Below are 23,450 nucleotides of genomic sequence, written 5' to 3'. Positions count from 1 at the left end.
CATAGTAGTGGAAGAAAGATTTTAGATAGTCGGGGGACTGAGGGTCGTTAAGAACAGAAAAAAGGGTGCAGAGCATGTAAATTTTGCGACGAATACGAATAGGAAACCAGCCAACTTTAGAGCGGAAAGAGGAGACATGATCGTATTTACGGAGACAGAAAACAAAACGAATGCAATTATTCATTAAACGATCTAATTTATCCAGGAGCTCTTCATTTAAGTCCGGATAACACACATCACTATAGTCGATTATTGGCAGTATTAAAGTTTGTACAAGCAATATTTTTGTTTTAATTGGTAAAAAGTGTTTAAGCCTATTGAGAGCATGAAGAGAACCAGTAACTTTACGGCTTATTTCGGCTACCTGTGTCCTCCAGCTCAGGGTGCTATGCAGAAAGACACCCAAGTCTTTTACACTTTGGCTGTAGGGAATAGGCGTGCCATTAAAGTATACAGGAGGTGTAATATCGACTTCAAGGAGCTGTCGGCGCCGCTTATGACAATCGCCTGACACTTGGAGGGGTTAACGAAAAGACCGAACTTCTCAGACCAATGTTGGATGTGTCTGAGATCCAGATTTAGCTTATAAATGGTGGCAGTAAGGTCAGCAATGTTACACTGGTCATAGAGTTGCAGGTCGTCGGCGTAGAGGTAGTAGCGAAGGTCCGGAGTTATAAAATTGACAAATATAGAAAATAATAGGGGTGAAAGAATACCTCCTTGTGGTACACCAGTGGCTAAGTTACACCATTCCGACAAAGTGCGGTCGACACGTACTGCTTGCTGACGTCCACACAGATACGCCGAGAACCATTTTAAGGCACACGGCGACACGTTGAGGTGCTCAAGTAGGGCAAGGAGGATTTCATGGTCGACAGTGTTGAAAGCATCCGAGAAGTCCATTTGGTTCTCCATGCCCCGCCTGATGTCCTCCGTCACTTTGAGCAGCGCGGTACAGGTGCTATGTCCCGGTCGAAAACCAGACTGAAAGGGGCTCAGAAGTTTGTGGGAGAAAATAAACCTTGACAGCTGTTTATGAGCCACCGCTTCAGCGATTTTCGACAAAAAAGGGAGTATAGAAATAGGTCGGAACTGACTAACCAACGAAGGATTATTTGTTTTAGGCAGAGGTATGACAAATGCTTTGCGCCAAAGTGACGGAAATTCGCCGTTAGAGAGCGAGAAGTAAATAATATCAGTCAGCATAGGAAGCACGCAGTCAAGGACAGACACTATCATATACCGACCGATGTCATCACAACCAACAGCTTTGGATTTAATGGATTTAATAATGGTCCTAACCTCCGATTGAGTGGTGGGTGAGAAAGAAAACGAGACAGTGTCAATTGAAGGTAGGGCTAAAATTTCGAAAATGGTATTGAGTTTAGCATTACTATTGACGGATCGGGCAGACGAGAAATGCTTGTTAAGGTCAGAAAGGGAGAAAGACATACCGTCAAAATGGTTAACGGGCTTGCCAAGACCGAGGGATTTCAAGAACTTCCAATATTATCTTTCTCTTCGGTGCTAACCGTGCCACGAAATCGGCGTCTACAGTCTTAGACGTAAAATTCTTTAACACCAGTTTGATGTTTGATGATTGATGTAGTTTAGGGCACAGGTAAACTACCGAGCCCTCCTCGCTAGGGCCACTACAAACAAAAAGAAGGGGGGGGGGGGCAGATATCATCAGCAGAGAAGAGAGAAGAAAAGAAAAGAGAGAAAAGAATTAAAGCCTGCTCAACAGTGCTTTGTGATGCTATATACCTACGTCTGACTATATATGTCCTAAGTACTTCGTTTTCTGTTGGAAATAAATGAAATCATTTAAGACGTGTACTCGTGCAGTCGTTCTGTGTTGGCGTCATGGATACATATTTCCTTCTATTGTGCCTCTCTCAGCAGACAGCGTTCCAAGCAACAAATTTTTTCACCATTATAAAAGGCGGTTATTTTATTTAAAAAAAAATACACTTTATTTAAACTGGGGTATAATGTTGTTAACCTACCCATTGACAATAAAATTCTTTTATACGTTTTTACAGCCCCATGCGTCCCAGCCCAATAGTAAACAAGACTGATTTAAATATGAGCCATAAATTGATTTATTCGCAACATGGAATAATCTAATTGACCTGACAGAGTAAACCTGCATAATTTCATTTGGAAATGACAAAGTAAGTCTTTGAAACCAGTCGTAACAGTGTTACATAGCATAGTGTTAGTGTTATATAAAATTATAAGCTAATATAACTGGTATACATAGGTTATACTTGTTAAGATTTGCTTTGAAGTGCTGGGGTTCATACTGTTCATAGTAAACCAAGAAAATTGTACCTACACTTACATTCTAAAATTTAGAGTAATGGCTCATGACAGTTCAAGCGGTCGGCAACCTTTTAGCAGCCAAGGGCCACATAGTAGTTAACGGAGGTGACGCGGGCCGTACTTTGTTAATATTTATGACTTTATGAGACATTGTCGTTTGTCACTATTACATACAAAATAGCCAAGGCGCCTCTCGGGCCGCAAGTGACAGATTCGCGAGCCGCATGCGGCCCGCGGGCCGCAGGTTGCCGACCGCAGCTCTAAATAATAGAGTAGGTACCTTAGCTTTAACCTATGTAATGAAATAATTAGTTTTTGTTGTTAACCTTATCTGTGACAAGACATAAGTGTGAAACTAACAACTGTGTTAATACTATTAAAAAATAAATACAAACATTATAATTATGTTAATATGGCAGTTTGCGAGATCACATAATTATATTAATTTTAGTACCCAACCTGTCATTGAGCAGTAGCTCAAGAAGTATCTTATGGGTACAGTCGCCATCAGATATATCGGAGCGGCCAAGGTGCTCACAAATATCGGAACACGCCTCTATTGTCAGGGCGTTAGAGCGCGTGTTCAGATATTGTGAACACCTTGGCCGCTCCGATATATCTGATGGCGACTGTACATGTACATCAAGTGATAGATGCTGATATAGACAAGTACTCATTAATGTTTTATACCGGTGGTTCAATTTTATATCCAATTATATCTGTTATAAATGTTATAATGTATATTTGATAATTCGAGTTTCTATTTGCATTTTTTCTGACAGCTCGGATACTGACGGAAGTTTTTATATAGGTACAACGTGGAAACACCTAGAGGTTTATGTATGGACGACGGAGAAAAATATAAATTAATTATTACTTGGAATTAACTGACTGTCGTTATAAGTCTCTGATTTTCTATAAATTTAAAGTTAACCTCTAATTTAATAGTGTATTACCTCATGTACTACGTTGTACCCGATATGGTTTAACCCGTAGACTTGAACAGTGGTGCAAAGTTCGTAATTTTTGGTTTTGGTCTAGACGTTACCTAAATCTAAAGTAGATCTTTGACCGGTTGGTCAAAAAGTAAACATTGGTGTGTCACTTCTCTTCAAAATTTTATTTAATAATGTACCTATTTGCCGTAGTAACCATGTAAAACTTACGTCAAACATTATAAAACAGACAGTGGTATAGGTATGCGGATACAAGTGATTTCATAATTAAGACAATTCAAATAATAAGTGTCTCCGTTGAGTGGTCGGGTAATACCGCGCGTCAAATAAAAAAGTGCATAGATGAAAAGGACTGCAAGCGAGCTTCGCGGGTGCGGGACTGGCGTAGGGTCTAAAGTCGAACGCGTTGTTTCTGGCTGTTTGTTATTCGACCATCGTAAGCGAGCTGCCAAAGATTAACTACTAATAGACTGTGCGTCCGGCTCTGTGCCTCTGTGAGACATTTACACTAACTTTTAAAGTGTTTCTGTGAATTCAATATTTGAGAATACATAAGTATTAATAATAAAAAAAATGAAGTGCTCCGGATGCTTCAGGTCATGCGCTGTCGCAAATTGCATGCGTTGCTCTGTGTCAACCTGCGAAAAGGTATTTTGCACCTTGTGTATCAACCCAGCTACGCTGACATTGGACCGGAAAAAAGGATGGAAATGTCCCGACTGTAGTGCGGCGGCAAAAAAGGGCGGGGATAATAGTACAACCCTTATTAGGTCGACAAGCGATGAACAGGGCATTTCGATGCGTAAGAAGGATGTGGCAAATGACTCGCCCCAGGATATAAAGGAGCTTGTTACTGAGGTGAGAGCACTAACGTTAGAAATCCAAGACCTAAAGAAAAAGCTTGACGAGTCATCGATTTCACTGAATCGCTGTCACGAAAGACTGGACGAGCTGTTAAGCGCGCAAAAATCTACTGACGCCCGCTTAAAAGTTATAGAACAGAGGGACGTGGAGTTTGTACTTCTTCAAAATAGAGTAAACGAACTCGAATGCACCATTAACATGCAGGCACAGACCCACCTGAGGAACGAGGTTGAAATAATTGGCATTCCTGAGACATCCCATGAAAACCTTCAGCACACGGTACTCTTGGCTGCGCGCAAGATAGGAGTGGAGCTGACAGAACAAGACGTGGACTGGGTCCAGCGAGTGGGCCCGCGGCGCGCGGTGGCGCCTCAAAATAACTTCGCCCGCCCTGTGGTTGTGCGCTTATTGCGTCGCGCGAAAAGAGATCAGATTCTTAAAGCATCGAAATCACGACGCAATATCACTAGCAATGACTTAGATGTCGAAGGACCAGCGAGGAAGGTATTTTATAATGAACGCCTCACCAAAAAAACACCGCCGGTTATTTCGTGAAGCCAGAGAAACATCTAGCAAGGCGGGCTATAAGTTTTGCTGGTGCCACCAAGGCACTATATACATGCGACGCAGAGAAGGCACCGCCGCAGTTCCTATTAGGAAAAAAGAAGATCTGCATAAAATCCTTCCACAGACACCTGCGACAGGCGACACTGAAGAAGCATCAAGAGCGACGACATCGGAAAATTAATCTATTAGTATTAAGAATTGCCGTCCTAATATGTACAATATTTCTTCTAGCAATTTAAGAAGTGTTTTATGCATACCAAGAGTCTTTTCAATGTAGCGTATATTTTTGCTGTTCTAGTTCACACATTACTTGCACTCAAATCACTCATCTCACTAAAAAACCTTCTCCTTACGAATAGTAAACGAACATTTCTATTTAAATATTTTAGAAAAACCGTCAAAGTCGTGGCAATTAATATACTTACTTATCTCGAGCATTTTTCAAGTATACATATCGTTAAATAAAATATAGAATGGTGCAAAATGACTTAGCCGAATGTATAGACCAACTGAATATGGATTGCCGCACTGTAATAGAGCTTGAACTGTGTAAAACGGTTTTGAACCCATACATTTAAACTGCTAGCTTTTAATATCAGAAGTATTCAAAGAAACTTTGACTATTTTGTAGCAAGTTTGCAAAGATTAAATCTTTCGATTGACGTCATTGTCCTTTCAGAGTGTTGGTTGTGCGAATCTTTTATTGTACCGCAAATTCCAGGATATACAGTCTATAATACCAAAAAACACATAAACCAAAACGGTGGCGTGGTTATGTACATTAAAGAGTCGTGGAATGCTTCGGTGGTAGAACCCGATTTTGAGGAAGCAAACTGTCTTTTGGCCTAAAAGTACCTAATGTTATATTTATATTTACAATATATATATCTCCTTTCTTTAAAAAAACAGACAACTTTTTGGCTTCTTTGGATTTTTACTTGGACCAGGCCGATGAAAATGAGTCAATCATAGTCGCAGGTGATATTAATATAGACATAACTGTAAGCAATGATTCCCAGGATTATTTATGTCTTACGGCAGAGTACGGGTTTTTACCAGCCATTACGCTGCCTACTAGAGAGAGATCATGTCTTGATCACATATTCATTCGGTCTAAGAAACAAAGCGTAGGATTGGTATGTAAATCAGACATTACGGACCATGATATAATGATGAGTTGATGACTGGAATAAATCTGGAACAAAAAAATGCAACCGCTATAAACGTACAGCTCTAAAAAGAGACATTGAAGCAATAAAAGCAGAACTGAAATCAACAGATTGGCCAGACACATCGTTTAGTAACGTAAATGATGCAGCATCGAATTTCATGAGTCACCTACAAAATATAATTCACAAACACACACGGAAAATTAAATTAAGTCGCGCAAAGTTTAATTTAAAACCATGGATTTCCATTGGTCTAATACGCTGCATGAGACACCGTGATCGCCTTCATCTGGCGGCAAAAGCTGAGGCACAAAACGAGGTTGCGCAGATCACCTATAACAGATACAGAAATTTCTGTAACAACTTGTTGCGCAAAGTGAAACAGGAATATGAGAAAAAAGAAATTGAGGATAGCAAGGGTAACCCAAAAAGACTCTGGAAGACTATAAAAAACATCTGTCATCTATCCTCGTCTAATAAAGAGTCATCAGAACTGCTGGCCCTTCAAGGAGCAAGTGACGGAAAAGAGTCTCTTAACATATGTAACAAATATTTCTCTAGTATAGGACAGTCATTAGCAGATGATATTTTGGCAGCAATAAACACCAGCGAAGAAAACCTAGCTAACTCATATAATGCTTCAAATGGTGACAAACCCGGTTCCTTCTTCATATATCCCACTGATGCTAACGAAGTTGAGTCCACAATCATGCAGCTTGATAATAACAAAGCACCAGGTCTAGATACAATAACCAATACCCTAATCAAACAGATCAAAGATACCATATGCGACCCATTAGCGAACTTATTTAATCTATGTAAGCTTCTCTACTGGAATGTTCCCTAACATCTGGAAACTTGCATCTGTCTGTCCATTATTTAAAGCAGGCACTAGATATGATCCAGGAAACTATCGCCCAATATCACTTCTCAGCACTTTCTCAAAAATCTTAGAAAAACTTGTGAATAGTAGACTCGTTACTTACCTAGAAAGTCATAACTTGCTCTCTCCCCGGCAACTAGGTTTCAGAAAGGGAAAGTCTACGGAGGAGGCTGTGAATTTCCTGACCACAACAGTAGCAAGCTACCTGGATAACAATGAGGCCTGCATTGGGGTGTTTCTGGACTTGGCTAAAGCCTTTGATACGGTATCCGCTCCGATACTTCTTAAAAAACTAAACGCGTGTGGTATCAGAGGCTTACCCCTTCAGTGGTTTAAAAGCTACCTGTCGGAGCGGTGACAGGTCGTGAAAGTTGGCCATTACGAAAGCAGCCCTATGCAAGTGCGTTTTGGAGTACCTCAAGGTAGTATACTTGGCCCAACCTTGTTCATTCTATATATGAATTACCTCCACAATCTACCACTGAAGGATGCAGAAATCATCTGTTATGCAGATGACACTGAAATTGTTTTTCGTGGAAAGTTGGAAAGAGGCATTTGAAAATACAAAGTGTGGCATGTCTTTGGTTGCAAAGTGGCTTCAAACAAACTTGCTAACACTCAACACCAAAAAGACAAATTTCCTATGCTTCCACAAAACTCTAGCATCGGCTCCACCAGCTCCTTTGCACGACATAAAAATTCACAATTGCAGAGGAAATGACGTTGTATGCTCTTGTAGGTCAATCTGTCAAGTTGAGGTACTAAAATACTTGGGTGTTATGCTAGATCATAATTTGAGTTTTAAGCCACAAATAGCTGTGCTTTTGAATCGAGTGAGGCGTATCGTTTATGTTATGAGAAATGTAAGAAGGGTGGCAGATGTCCATATGCTAAAATTGGTATACCACGCTTTATGTGAACCACTCCTGACATACTGCATATGCTGCTCGGGTAGTACTAACAAAACGACTACCATAGAGGCTGAAAGAGCGCAGCGTGCCATCACTGCCATCCTCAAGACAATGCTTAAAAAACCTTTTAGATATCTACTCAACATTTTTGCTATACAAAAATTGTGAAGTGCTGACGGTTCGTAAACTGTATTTCCTTAAAAAAATTGTTGATATGCACAAGCAACTTCTTGGGACTAATGAGCATATAGATATGCTTGAAAGAAGAGTCTACAGAATTCAGATCCCGCTGGTGCGCACTGTTTTTGCTAAACGTTTCGAGCCTTACATATCAAGATATATCTACAATATCGCCATAAAACACTCTGATATCAAAGATTAATCCGCTTATGATGCTAAAGTACTTGTTAAGAAATAGCTAGTTTAACTTATGATGAGACAGAGAAAATTGTACAATTTTTTATTTTTACTAGCCTATATGAGTGTCCCACTGCTGGGCAAAGGCCTCTCCCCTTAATTTCCACGACTCCCGATTTGGTGCTTCCTCCGGCCAGTTGTTCAGGAAGCTGTCCAGGTCATCTCGCCATCTCCGTTTGGGCCTACCGCGGCCACGTCCCTCTACCGGCATCCACTTGGTGGCTAAGCTAGCCCACCTCTCCGGATGCATGCGGTAGACGTGACCGGCCCAGTCCCATTTGAGCCTAGCGGTTTTTTCGCCTACGTCAGCAATGCGGGTTTTAGAGCGCAGCGTGGTGTTTCTTATGCGATCAGTTACTTTGACACCTAGAATACTGCGCTCCATGGCGCGTTGGCAAACCTTCAGTTTGGACTTCTGAATCTCTGTGAGTGACCAAGTTTGAGCGCCGTAGGTTAGAACAGGCAGAATACACATGTCAACGAGTTTGCGCTTTAGTGACAATGGAAGGTCGCCCTTCATTAGCTCCTTCATGGACCAGTAGCTCTTCCAGGCATTTTGAACACGGCGCTCAACTTCCTTGTCTTGCCTGTTGCTGAAAGAGACTAGCTGGCCCAAGTAGATGTACTCGTCAACATAGTGTATGATCTGCCCGTCCACCTCGACACTATTACGTTCCTTGCTATTGGTCATCACTTGAGTCTTTGCGCGATTCATTTGAAGTCCAACCTGAAGGCTTGCGTTGCTCAGGTCTTGGAGCATTTGCTGTAGTTCTACTGCAGAAGGGGCAAAGAGAACAATGTCATCGGCGAAACGAAGATTTGATAGCCTCCTGTCACCGACGACTATTCCCCTAGCCTCCCAGGAAACCGCCAGGCTCTTGAAAACTTCTTCGAGGGTGCTTGTGAATAGTTTAGGAGACAGCGGATCACCCTGTTTAACACCTCGTTGTATAGGGAACGTCGGACCGGAGTGCTGAAGTTTTATATCGGCGGTGCTGTTGCTGTATATATTTTTGATTACGTTTATATAGGTAGGATGAATGTTTTGATTTGTTAGTGCGGTTACTATGGCAGAATGGGTTATGCTATTAAATGCTTTCCTGTAATCAACAAATGCTAAATACGGGGGGATCTTAAATTCATTATGCTTTTCAATTATTTGGTTGAGTGTGTGGAGGTGGTCGGTGGTAGAAAATCCGGGACGAAAGCCAGCCTGTTCGGGGGGTTGATGTCGGTCGAGTTGCCCAGCACACTCGATAACTTTAATAAATATTTTATAAATATGAGAAACCAGGCTGATAGGTCGATAGTTGCCTATGTCGAACTTATCGCCTTTCTTGTACAAAAGTATCATATTAGAATGAAGCAGCTTTTGGGGTAATTTTCCTGTTTTTAAGATGTTGTTGAATAATTTGGTGAGGGGAAGTAAAAGGTTGGTCTTTCCGAAAACAAGTTCTTCCGTGCTAATCCCGTCCGCTCCAGGGCTCTTGTCGAACTTCATCGTGGACATGGCTTTACCCACTTCCTCGGTTGTGACGGGAGAGATAGTTTCAGCGCAGTAATACTCTGGTGTGCTATGTGCCTTGGATGGATCTGAATATAGAGATGAATAGAATTGTGTGCAGATGTCCATAATTTTGCTCCTGTCACTATGCTTTTGGCCGTTTTCATCCTTTAAGCTGGTGATCCATGATTTCCCTTTCGTAATTCCATTTTTTGCGGTTCTAAGTGATCTGTTATTGATAAGTGCTGTTGCGACTAGATTAGTGTTATGGTTGCGAAGGTCGGTCCGGATGCTTCGTTTAGTCTTCCTGTCTATTGAACGGTACTCAGCAGAGCCTATTTCAAAACCAGTCCGCTCTTTTATTAAATTCCTTGTGGCAGTCGACAATACAATGCGTTTCTTTTGGATGGTCTTGATTTTGCTATTCGCGGATTGAACTGCTTTCAAAATGTTGTCATATTGAGCTTCTGTATCGTCGACGTCTAAGTTCAATGTGCTGAATTTGTTTTGCAGTTCCAAATTATACTGATCATAGTTGGCTGTTAGTGTGGCTCTGTCTAGTTTTTTGTGTCGTCTTGAGAATATATGTGACGTCCCCCAGGGCAAAAGGTACCTTATGGGGGTTGGCGCTTACGCTATTATTAACGCCGCTCCAATATTATTGCGGCGCCATGCGACGTAAGCGCCGGCCGCCACAAGGTACCTTTTTCCATTGAACGTCACATATTTTTGCGGTTTATTTTGAAATTAAATTTTAAGGTGGTCCGAAGAGGTCTGTGGTCTGAGTTAAATTGAATTTTATTTAAAATTCCTGTATTACTTATTATGTCGTTGTTTGTAGTAAGTACGAAATCGATCTCGTTTTTGGTTTGCCCATTTGGTGACACCCAAGTCCAGCGGCGTTGTGGTTTTTTTGGGAAGAAGCTGTTGCTGACTTTTAGGCTTTGCCCAAATGCGAACTGGATCAGGCGAGAACCACGTATATTCCGGTCTCCCAACCCGTATGGTCCGAGAATTTCATCGCTGTCCAGTTCTTGTTTGGGCCCTATTTTAGCGTTGAAGTCACCGAGGATAATACTCCAGGATCCTCGATGCTCCTCGCAAGCCTTGTTTAGTAGGTCGTAAAAGTCCTCACCCGGGTATGTCCTTAAACTACGTCCAAGACCACCGGTGGACGGGCAGCAGCGTCCCTCAAATTCGGTGTACTCTGCGATCGCCAACCCGCCTGCCAAGCGTGGCGATTATGGCATTCACCCCCCATCATGATGAGCACAATAAAACCACGGCCCCGAGGTTCCGGCGACCCCCGGTGCTCTGGCTATGGTAGCGGTCAGGGCATTAGCGGGGTCAGGGGTGCTAAGAATCTCCGGCAAAGATCCGGCTACCCGCCCCGACGACGACTGGCCCTGGTAACACACAACATACGCACTATGAGGACTGACGAAAAGATCTGCGAGCTGGAAGAGGAACTGAGCAGGTTACACTGGGACATTGTAGGGTTATGCGAAGTCCGTAGAGAGGGGGAGGACACGACAACCCTGAAGTCTGGTAACTTGCTCTACCACCGGGAGGGCGACCAACAGTCCCAAGGTGGTGTCGGGTTTCTCGTTCACAAGTCCCTCGTAAACAACATAATAACCATCGACAGTGTGTCGAGCAGGGTGGTATACCTAATACTCAGAATATCCAAAAGATATTCGCTGAAGGTCATTCAGGTATACGCACCGACCTCGTCACACTCTGATGATGAAGTAGAAGCTATGTATGAGGACGTAAGTAGGGCCATACATACTTCTAAAACCTACTTTACTGTTGTTATGGGGGACTTCAACGCAAAGTTGGGCAAGAGAAGCGGGGATGACTTGAGTGGGGCAATTTGGGTATGGGCAACGGAACCCTAGGGGTCAGAGGCTGGCCGACTTTCTGGAGAGAGAGGAACTCTTCATGATGAACTCTTTCTTCCAGAAGCCGCCTCACAGGAAATGGACCTGGATGAGTCCTGACGGTTCCACGAGAAACGAGATAGACTTCATCATGACCGACAAGAAACGGATATTCAGTGATGTCTCTGTGATCAACAGGGTAAAGACCGGTAGTGATCACCGAATCGTAAGAGGCACACTGAATATCAATATTAAACTTGAAAGGTCCAGCCTGATGAAGTCTACGCTCCGACCTACTCGAGCCCATGTTCAAAACCCCGAAAGCTTTCAACTCGAGCTCTCTAACCGCTTTGCTTGCCTAGAGAACTTGGCTTCAGTGGACGAAATCAACGACGGGCTAGTGGAAACTGTCCACACAGTAGGGTCTAAGTTTTTTAGACCCCGCCGTAAAGATAGACCTCAGAAATTGACCGAGCAAACCTTAAACCTCATGGCTGAACGACGCTCGCTACAGTTGCAGTCTCCCGATGACGCGGAGTCATATAGGCAGCTCAATAGACGTATATCTAAGTCCCTGCGACATGATCTGCGTCTCTTTAATACTAACCGTATTAAAGAGACTATTGAGCGAAACCAAGGCTCCAAAGTGTTCGCAAAGGACAAGTCTATTGGGCAAAGCCAACTGACAAAGCTGAAACGGGAAGATGGCAGCATAACGTCTAGCAAAGCGGAGGTTTTAGGTGAGATCGAGAGGTTCTATGGACAGTTATACACTTCGATCGCAAAGCCCGTTGACAGCTTGGTAGGAGATCCAAGAGCCAAGCTGTCCCGACATTATACCGAAGATATCCCGGACATCAGTCTGTACGAGATTAGGATGGCCCTGAAGCAGCTTAAGAATAACAAGGCGCCGGGCAAAGACGGAATCACTTCAGAGCTTCTGAGAGCGGGTGGAACACCGGTACTTAAAGTCCTCCAGAAGCTCTTTAATTCCGTCTTGTCCGAGGGCATAACGCCTGAAACATGGAATAGAGGCGAGGTGGTGCTGTTCTTCAAAAAAGGTGATAACAACCTATTGAAGAACTACAGACCCATCACGCTTCTGAGCCATGTCTATAAGCTGTTTTCAAGGGTCATCACGAACCGTCTCGAACACAGACTTGATGACTTCCAGCCTCCCGAACAAGCCGGTTTCCGAAAAGGCTATAGTACCATAGACCACATCCATACGCTGCGGCAAGTTATACAGAAGACCGAAGAGTATAACTTGCCATTATGCTTAGCGTTTGTGGACTATGAGAAAGCCTTCGATTCGGTGGAAACATGGGCGGTGCTTGAGTCTCTTCAGCGATGCCATATTGACTATCGGTACATCGAAGTGTTGAAGTGTTTGTATAGTAACGCCACCATGTCGGTCCGAGTACAGGAGCAGAGCACGAGGGCGATTCCATTGCGAAGAGGCGTAAGGCAGGGAGACGTTATCTCTCCGAAACTGTTTACTGCCGTAATGGAAGACGCCTTCAAGCTCCTGGAATGGGAAGGACTTGGCATCAACATCAACGGCGAATACATCACTCACCTTCGGTTTGCCGACGATATCGTAGTCATGGCAAAGTCGATGGAGGAACTCAGCATGATGCTCGATGACCTCAACCGAGTTTCACAACGGGTGGGCTTGAAAATGAACATGGACAAGACGAAACTTATGTCAAATGCCAATGTTGTGCCCATCCCAGTCTCTGTTGGGAACTCGGTACTCGAAGTTGTTGACTCGTACATCTACCTAGGACAAGTAGTCCAATTAGGTAGGTCCAACTTCGAGGAAGAGGTCAGCCGCCGAATCCAACTCGGTTGGGCAGCGTTCGGGAAACTACGTAATGTCTTTTCGTCCGACATACCTCAGTGCCTCAAGACGAAAGTCTTTAATCAATGTGTGTTACCAGTGATGACTTACGGCTCCGAAACGTGGTCTTTCACTATCGGCCTCATCTCAAAACTCAAAGTCGCTCAACGAACTATGGAGAGGGCTATGCTCGGAGTTTCTCTACGTGATCGAATCAGAAATGAGGAGATCCGTAGGCGAACTAAAGTCACCGACATAGCCCACCGGATTAGCAAGCTGAAGTGGCAATGGGCAGGCCACATTCCACGCAGAGAAGATGGCCGATGGGGTCGAAAAGTGCTCGAGTGGAGACCACGGACTAGCAAGCGCAGCGTAGGACGTCCACCCACAAGATGGACAGACGATCTTGTTAAGGTCGCCGGAAGACGCTGGATGCGGGTCGCTTCCAACCGGCACGTATGGAGGTCCAAGGGGGAGGCCTATGTTCAGCAGTCTGTGGCTGAGATGATGATGATGATGAAAAGTCCTCAACCTCGTCATCGCAGTGCGCGGATGTAGGTGCATAGACTTGAATCACCGTTAGGGTCAGATTTGGTGATAGCCGAAACTTGAGAACTGCAATTCTGCTGGAGTAGCTACAAAATTCGATTATATTATTCTTCCACTTTTTGGCCACCATGAAACCTACTACACCCTGTCCTCCGGTGTCCCCAAAGTGGTAGAATATGCATCCGACCCTTTCTTCTATTTCTTCACCCGGTCTTCTCACCTCCGATAAACCTACTATGTCCCACTCGATTTTATCCAGCGCATTCTCGAGTTCTATTAAGTGCTCATCTTTTAGCAGAGTCCGGAGATTTGTAGGTTAAAACGTTAAGCTTTTCGGTGTCCGTTTTGAATGCCAAGGTCGGTTTATTTGTAGTGGGTGTTCCCGCTCGGAGATTCTTAGCACCCCTGGCTCTGGGGACGCTATCCCCAGCACCGCCGAGCACTCGGGGCCTATTCGGGGAGTTGTTCATTTCATGGGGAGGTTTAGACCATAATCTCACCACGCTGGTCCAGTGCGGGTTGGTGGGTCCCCAGTTATGCCTCGTTTGTTGATTAGCAGGGTGCACCACGAGCAGGTGAGGTTGGCTTGGGTTCCGTGGGATGTTATGTGAAACCCCTTACACCCCAAACAACAAATTAGAAATTACTAAAATTTGAGATGCAAACAAACTGAATTTAACTGTTAGTTTACTTCCCATAGTTTATAAATATGTAGTTTTAGAACTTTAGTCCTAGCTCACCTAACATTTAAGTAAAATTGTCAACCGGTAATAACACTCTTTGGTACAACTACCTCCTGCTATTGGTCCCCGCGATACAGGCGTGCCTAGTGCGGGTACCAAAGTTAATCTTTTAGAATTGTAAACCTTTAGTCAATAAAATATTTTTCATTTTCATAAATATGAAAGCTGATTGAGAACCTAGCTTTTAACAACTAGTCTATAATAGACATCAATTACATAATAATTATAAATGGAATGTATAAAATGATGTTTTCGATGACATTTCTTCTTCAGAAAATCGTTTAAGGATCTGTTTGCGATGACAGCTACCCGTTAGCTGAGTATATTGATGCCTCTACAATTGGCTGAGTTCTGTATGGTCTTCTTGCTTTTTCCCGACTGTTTATGATTCGCAATCCAGTGTGATGAGACCTTATGATTATGGATTGTTCTTGTAATAAGAATCTCTTGCCGTGCTAATACTCTGTTTGGGGATGTTGCTGTCTCACAAATCTTAATGAGTATATAGACCTTCTAATTTTCTGCTATAGTCACCCTTCAGAACCCTATATTCTACTGATTAAAGGAATGAACCTTTATTTTCCTTGTACAGTTCAGGTTAACGTTTTCTACGGAGCCTTTTTAAGGAGTTTCTTATGGTACACTTAATAGGTACTTACATTTCTGTTGGATGCCTACTTGGCTTCAGCCTATTCTTATGCGTACACGTTAATAATAATAATAAAAAAAAAAAAAATTACGCTGTCAACGTCAGTCAAGTTTTTATAAATTTTCTCAATTTATTTTCTAGATTTTGTATTTACATGTTGCTTTCTACATTATTTTTATGAAAAATATAACCCAAGACTGCTGCGTACTATTACATATATATAAGGGTTATAATTGGCCATAGAATATGATGTCCTAACATATACGACAAACCTCCCTAAGTGAAAGAAAATGCAAACGAGAAGCAAAACACGAGCTCAACTAGCGTCTCCACGAAACGCACGCCCACCACCCCCGTCCGCATCATCCGTCTCCTCGCAATCGTCGTCGGGCGATGGATTCGCCACCGCGCACGACACCAGCGAGTCGAGCGATGAGTGCGGGCCGCCGCCACCGCCGTCACGACCACCTGCGCGGCGCGGGCGGCCACCGCTGCCGGCACGCTTGGGGCCTGCGGGGCATCCTGCCCCGCCCACGGCTCCCGCTGCCGGTGGTGTAGTGCGTCGCATGCGATGGTCTCAAACCATTAATGAGAACGTGATGCGCGCCTACTATGGGGCTACAGAGGGGGGAACCAACTTATGCGCGTACCGTGTCCGAATGCTTCCACTGTTTCAGGCCCTCGAACCGACCATCGACGTGACTGCGCAACGACTATCGGATCAGGTGCGAGTCATCCAGCGGCAAAAGCGGTTGGATGACTCGACACTTGATCGGCTTCGCCTGGAGGCTCTCTCTGCTCGCGCAGCTTCTACCTCGGCGCGGGATCCGCCCGCCACGTCGCCGGATCCGGTGCCGGCACCCGACCAGGCACCGGGGGCGCCGCGGGTAGATCTCAGTGCCGACGAGGAGGAGTTCGCGCAGAGTGTGGGTAGTACAGCCAATGAGCAACTGAGGAGGACTCTGGACGAGGCGATTACGCGGTACCGCTCCACACCCGATACTAGGCCACGATTACCACGTTTGCCTATGAATAGACACAATCTAGCGCTAATGGGAGCCCTAAACGCTTTACTAGAGCCATATTTGCGGACTAGTAAAGATTTAGATGATACGCACGCGATCATGTATTGCGGAGCCATCGCGGCGGCCCGTGTTGCACGAGTCAAGTTTCCGGACTCTGAACGTGCACCTAGGACCGCCGGAGGTGCGCCCGCATGGCAAATACGAATCGAGCGACGTATCAGCTCTTTTAGGACTCTTATCGCAAAGCTGATCTGCTTCAGGGGGGGCAACAATCGCCCCCGAGTAATGCGCTTTGTAAACCAGGCATTCGTGGGGACGGATATCAGGCCCCGCGACTACATGGCCAACGTTACGGAGCGCATCGACTTTCTAAAGCAGAAAGTCTATGCATGGGCTAACCGTATTCGCCGCTACAGAGAGCGTGTGGACCGATTCCAGCAGAATCGTCTTTTCCAGAGTGACCAAAGGAAGATGTACCGAAAGTGGGAGGAAACCAACCTTCGTGCATCCGACTCGCGGCCACCGGATGCTACTGTCATGAATGACTTCTGGCGTAGCATCTGGTCGGTGCCTTTCGGACACACCGAGGGGAGTTGGATGAGTGTTGTCGAGCGTGAGTGCGAGTCCATTGAACCTATGGGGGCAGTCTCCATCAGCCCCGATGACGTAAGTTGTGCCATCCGCACGGCCCAGAACTGGAAAAGTCCTGGGCCGGATGGATTGCACAACTTCTGGCTAAAATGGTTCCGATGCTCGCACTCCTACTTAGCAGCACAATTTCAACAAGCCCTCGAACTTGGTTCTCTCCCACCTTCCTTAACAACTGGTGTCACCTTCCTGCTCTATAAGTCCGGTAGTACCACGGAAGCGAAGAACTACAGACCCATCACATGCTTGCCTACACTCTACAAGCTCCTTACATCCATTTTGAGAGCAAAAATCAACGCGCACATTGTCGCAAACAATATTTTGGCCTCTGCTCAAAATGGATGTAGGGTTGGGTCCCGTGGTACTAAAGAGCTCCTCCTCATAGACATGACCATCTGCCAACAAATCCGGCGGACCAAGGGGGCCCTCTCAGCCGCTTGGATTGACTACAAGAAGGCCTATGATTCGGTGCCTCATTCATGGCTGGGGAGGGTCTTAGAGCTGTACAAAGTTGATGCAGCTTTGAGAGCCTTCCTAAGCGCGTGTATGGGGCAGTGGACCACAGTCCTTCGTCAACCAGGAGGCGGGGATGACCGACCTGGCCCACAGGATTTTATAAGGATTGAGCGAGGAATATTTCAGGGCGACAGTCTGAGTCCGCTATGGTTCTGCCTAGCTCTGAATCCCCTCAGCACCTTGCTGAAGGATTTGGGACTAGGTTGCCGGCTTTGGAGAGAGGGTGAAGTTATTTCTCACCTTCTGTACATGGATGATCTCAAATTATTTGCACCAAATACCCAAGGCTTGTTGGAGCTACTGAAAACCACCGAAGTCTTCAGTAGTGCCATCAACATGGAGTTTGGTGTCGATAAATGTGCGGTTATGCATGTACAGCGGGGGAAGGTTGTAAATTCAACAAATTTACAACTTTCTGAGACAATGTCTTTCAGGTCTATCTCTGAATCAGAGACCTATAAATACCTTGGTATGTCACAGTCGTTGGGTATTGAGGACGAGGGTATTAGACGGTCGGTGAAGGAGCGCTTTTTCAGTCGGCTCACAAAAGTCCTTGTCTTTTGTCAGGAGGCAACAAAGTGCGCGCCTTCAACGCCTGGGTAATGCCTCTTCTCACATACTCCTTTGGCATACTAAGGTGGACTCAGACCGAGCTGGACGCCCTGGATCGGAGGGTCCGGTCACTGCTCACCACACATCGCATGCTACACCCACGCTCGTCAGTTATGAGATTGTACATCCCACGGAAGTGTGGAGGCCGAGGCTTCCTAAACGCCAAGGATCTCCACAACCGCGAGGTGTACAATCTCAGAAATTATTTCCTTAACAACGAGTGCGGGATGCATCGTGATGTGGTGGCAGTAGACAGGAACCTCACGCCGCTCTCCTTGGCAAACGAGAACTGGCGCAAACCTGTGGTACTAAGTACTGCGGATCGCAAGGCGGCATGGGAGAGTAAGGCGCTACACGGGCGGTTCTACAAGGCCCTCACGGGACCCGATGTGGACCTGCTCGCGTCGGTGAACTGGTTACGATTCGGGGACCTCTTCGGAGAAACCGAGGGTTTTGCCTGTGCAATTGCGGACGAAGTGATGATGACGAACAACTATCGGAAATATATCCTGAAGGACGGTACGGTCGACATTTGTCGGGCATGCCGCCGTCCCGGAGAGTCACTCAGGCATATCATTTCCGGTTGTTCTCATCTTGCTAACGGTGAGTACTTGCACAGACATAATCTCGTAGCCAGGATTATTCACCAGCAACTTGCTCTTCTATACGGCCTTGTGGACCGCGAAGTACCGTACTACAAGTACTTACCTGCGCCTGTTCTCGAGAATGGTCGTGCCACGCTCTATTGGGATCGATCTATCATCACTGACAGGACTATTGTCGCCAATAAGCCTGACATCGTGCTGATAGACCGATCGCAGCGCCGGGCCGTGCTCGCCGACGTCACCATCCCCCATGATGAGAATCTCGTGAAGGCCGAGAAGGACAAGTCCAGCAAGTACCTAGACTTAGCTCACGAGATTACCGCCATGTGGGATGTTGACTCGACGATCATTGTTCCGATAGTTGTGTCAGCGAACGGTCTCATAGCGAAGAGTCTCGACCAACACCTAGAGAGACTCTCGCTGGGTGGTTGGATCAAGGGTCAGATGCAGAAGGCGGTAATATTGGACACGGCGCGTATAGTACGTCGGTTCCTCACTCTGCGGCCCTGACCACCGGCAGCTTGGGCCAAGCCCCGCTGCCGGCGGCACCCTAGGTTAGGTTTTTTATAATGTGTTTATATGTATTTTTTATTGTTTTGTAAGTGTTTTTATATTTTACTTTTATATTCATATTATAACAAACCTAACTTAAGACGAAAAATAAATAAAGAGAATAATAAAATAAATAAGTTTTTGGCAAAAATTTCATTTTTGGTACAAGCTTTTATCGCTGACTGTACTTTTCTTACGACAGACAACTAATACTCATCGAGACAATTCTAAAAACCCCTAACACAATTAGGTTGCATTGTTTCATCACAGAGTTCCTATGGCCACCTCCTCTGTCTCCATCATCAGATCAGTTCGACAGTACCATATTATTGTATTGTCATCAGAACTACATACAGCTGCCAATTTTCATGACGCTACGATCCTTGGAAGATGGTTAAATTAGTTACCTTAGAGTCCATTACAGTTAGTTACATACAGGTCGAACTAATAAAAGCTTGTTAAAAACAAATGAAACTTTGCTGATAGAAGTGTACATGTAATTATAGAATATTGTCTTAAATTTTTTAGAAAAGGTCAATTGATTCTACTTTAGTAATCGAAAAAATCACATTAACAAATGTTCAGAATTTACCTATAGACAGAGTATGCAGCATATAGCAGAAATTTCATTAGAAAATCCTGAAATCAAAATAATAAGTCAAGTATTAAGATAAATGCTGTTTTTAAACCTGATTTAAATTAATAAACCGGAGTTTGTACACAGTTTTGGCTTAAGAATGCCATACCTTTTGCTGTTTGTTCTCAGCTAAAGGATTATAGATCATAATTTTTTATGAAATAGTTTATCGTCTTTAAGTTAGTGCCTCAAGCAGAATGGTTAAGTCAAGTTATTTCTGCTTGAGTGGCGTGGACATTAAAAAGTGCACGCCACACTCCATGAGACATGCTGCATCTATTTTTTTATTGTGGACTAGGAAAGGTGTTTGTTTTGATATTTAAAATCTTGAAGATATTTAAAAATGAGACGTAGAATTACAACAGTACTTATCCTGTACAGTTCGGAAAATATTTTTAGTTTTGCTATATCTGTTTGCAATGTGAAGCCGCATTAAGTGCTGTATAGGTACTCAAATATTTTATGAACCTATGTATGATTTTTGTATATTTATAAACCTTACCTACTGATTAAATATACCATTAACACTTGTATCTAAGTCTAATGTAGGTACGGTATAATGTTAATTATGGAGAATAACATTCTTATCTTCTTGCCCGTAACTCCAACCTTTGAACATCTTCAAGTGAAATAATATAGGATATGTCTCGGGCTAGGCAGTATCGTCTAATTAAAAGATTAAACGAACTTACCTGTAAGTGAAGTTCTATCTGTATTATACGATATGCCTAGCCCGAGACAGGAGGCATCCTCCCTCCCTGTACATTCCTGACAGTAATGTTTTCCCATGTATTGGAAGTTGGAGTTCACAGGCAAGGCTCAGTGATTGCAGGAGTGCTCTAAAAGTAATGAAGTTGTCAGCGGTGTCATCGAGTTTTAAGTTTCTATTTGCGGCCAACTCTCTGAATATCACGTGAAAAGGTGGCTTCTTCAAGTGAAATAATATATGATATGTCTCGGGCTAGGCAGTATCGTATAGTTATGTAATTGTCTTTCATGAAATAAATCATCTAATCTATAAGTTTTACGCGGCCTTAAACGCTTAGGAGCGACTGCGTCAACTCAAACGCAGCGCATCTCGCGTGCTTTCATGTTAGTACAAGTTGCGATCATCCATTGTGAGTCAGTTTACTAAGTCGCTAGAAACTTTTGAACGTTTTGGTGAATGATAATGTGAAAGAATCGTACTCGTACAAGTTTAAAACTTTAAATACCTAGTCCAATGAAAAACGTTATTTACCTTACGATATTTTCACACAATTAACATAAAAAATATGGTCCCAAAATGGGCTCGTTACGTCGCGTCCCATTTAACCGACTTAACACATCTAATTGGTCATATTACGCTTTAATTGGGGCTTATCAGTGTTCAATGAGCGCTCCAGGCCTCCAGGGGATCGATAAGAATTAGTGGGAAAGGCCAGAGTGAAATAAAGTAGGATAACTGCAAATAGGTGCCCTTTGTAAAAAAGAGATGACTTCGCAAAGCAGCGTAGTATCATTTTTATGGTCGTCATCGGCAGGTCCACTACGGAGGTATTGTATGAAACAGTATTTGATCACATCCTGAGTTGACGGCTACGGGACCCACATTCTCTCCGATAACCTTGGATTTCAGGACCACCTCATGACGGAAGAGAAATGACATGCATTAGCAACACTCCATGGCGGATATGATGAAGAAGGGTGAATCAACTATTTATTGTTGTTATTCTGTCTTGGTACGTGACTAATTTTGGAAAGCGTTTATAACTACCAACACATAGAGTACTCATTTTCATACACCTTGAAAATGATTACGTACCCACTAATAATGTAGGTAGTTATTGTGACTACTCGGGTATGAACGAATGCGTGGGTTGGCATCAGAACTACCTACGTGGGTATTCCTCGATATATTTCTAGTATTGATTAAACAGATATTGTATACATAAAATAAATATAACATAAATAAGTGTGTGTGTTTTTTTACTGGAAACAACTTAGTAGTTTAGTATTTTGTTGTTAGGTATATAATGGCATTAAAAATATGAGTCTTTATTAAAAATTCATAGATTTCGTGCCTCACACGACTATCGAGCACATTGGAAATGAATCTACGGAATTCGAAAAAATATTGTCGCTGAGCGACGAGAAAGTCTGGATAAGGAAAAAGTTACAAAATAAAACTACAACGTTGAATGATAATTATTTTATTCTTAGACTAACACAAGTATCCTGGACATAACGCACTTTGTGTGTATGTAATGTTCGCGATAAACTAAAAACGACTGAACGGATTTTCATGCAGTTTCCACCTAAGTATTAATAGAATATATAAGAATAAGTATATCAGAATTTAAACGGGTTGACGTTGAGGTTATAAACGTCCGTTCCACAGGACGGCTAAGAACGGTTCCTCGCCGTATGGCCCTAGCCCAGAAAAACCCTCGTGTCATAGTACCTACCTATTACGAACGTATTCCGGCCGTTTTAAGAAATATGAACTGTGTGATGAAGCATTCAAACGCCGATTAAGAGATTTTTTTGTTGGATAAACCGTTGTATTCTGTTAGTGGATTTATGAATGATGTACCTATAGGTATAGATTTTGACGATCCACCACAGGGGATACTATCTTGACATTATTTTAAAATCTTATCATTTCATTTTTAGGGTTCCGTAGCCAAATGGCAAAAAACGGAACCCTTATGGATTGGTCATGTCTGTCTGTCTGTCTGTCTGTCTGTCCGTCCGTATGTCACAGCCACTTTTTTCCGAAACTATAAGAACTATACTGTTGAAACTTGGTAAGTAGATGTATTCTGTGAACCGCATTAAGATTTTCACACAAAAATAGAAAAAAAACAATAAATTTTGGGGGTTCCCCATACTTAGAACTGAAACTCAATTTTTTTTTCATCAAACCCATACATGTGGGGTATCTATGGATAGGTCTTCAAAAATGATATTGAGGTTTCTAATATCATTTTTTTCTAAACTGAATAGTTTGCGCGAGAGACACTTCCAAAGTGGTAAAATGTGTCCCCCCCCTGTAACTTCTAAAATAAGAGAATGATAAAACTAAAAAAAATATAATGATCTGCATGACCATAGTCTCGGGGTAGCCTCATTCCCTAGAGACCGCGTCCCCAGGTGGCGGATAGGGGAACGCCCTCCCGGGCGAGGCAACTCGCCCGGAAGGCAGGAGGGAAATAAAATACCTCCCGCGGACCACAAGGCCGGAGAAGGACACTCCGAAATAAAACCTCGACAGTAGGCTCCTCTGACATATTCGGAATCTAGGCTACTGGCGTACTGCGTATCTAGGTTGGGGTGCGCAGAAGAGATGGCGGCGGAGGAACCAGTTGGTCAACGGCGGCTCTCAGGCCTTTCAGGAAGGCTACAACCTTGGCGTCAGGTGGCAACCGGCCGTAAAACTTAAAGCCAATCTCAAAACTCCAAATATGGCAAGAACAAAAAAGAAAAGAGCGATTAATGCTAGGGCGTACCCCTTAGGCGACGACAAGGATCAAGGGTGCAATAATAATGCTAGGGCGTTCCCCCAAAGCGACGGAGCCGTCACTAGAGAGACCAAAAGACAGCCTAA

General features: G+C 43.8%; 2 long non-coding RNA genes across 5 annotated transcripts in view; one reads left to right on the top strand and one right to left on the bottom strand.

The window, feature by feature from the left end:
* LOC134804392 (uncharacterized) overlaps window positions 1-22,874 on the top strand; it is a 309,273-nt gene extending 286,399 nt beyond the window's left edge. For all 3 annotated transcript variants that reach the window (XR_010146115.1, XR_010146116.1, XR_010146114.1), the window contains exon 2: window positions 22,739-22,874. This is a non-coding gene — a long non-coding RNA (uncharacterized LOC134804392). The remainder of the gene's footprint in view (window positions 1-22,738) is intronic.
* The window catches only part of LOC134804390 (uncharacterized), a 243,325-nt gene extending 220,450 nt beyond the window's left edge, over window positions 1-22,875 (bottom strand). For both annotated transcript variants that reach the window (XR_010146111.1, XR_010146112.1), the window contains exon 1: window positions 22,769-22,875. This is a non-coding gene — a long non-coding RNA (uncharacterized LOC134804390). The remainder of the gene's footprint in view (window positions 1-22,768) is intronic.
* Window positions 22,876-23,450: the final 575 nt, after the last annotated feature.

The sequence above is a fragment of the Cydia splendana genome, chromosome Z (genome assembly GCF_910591565.1).
Source record: "Cydia splendana chromosome Z, ilCydSple1.2, whole genome shotgun sequence".
Lineage (NCBI taxonomy): Eukaryota > Metazoa > Arthropoda > Insecta > Lepidoptera > Tortricidae > Cydia > Cydia splendana.
This window is presented reverse-complemented; position numbering and strand designations above follow the sequence as displayed.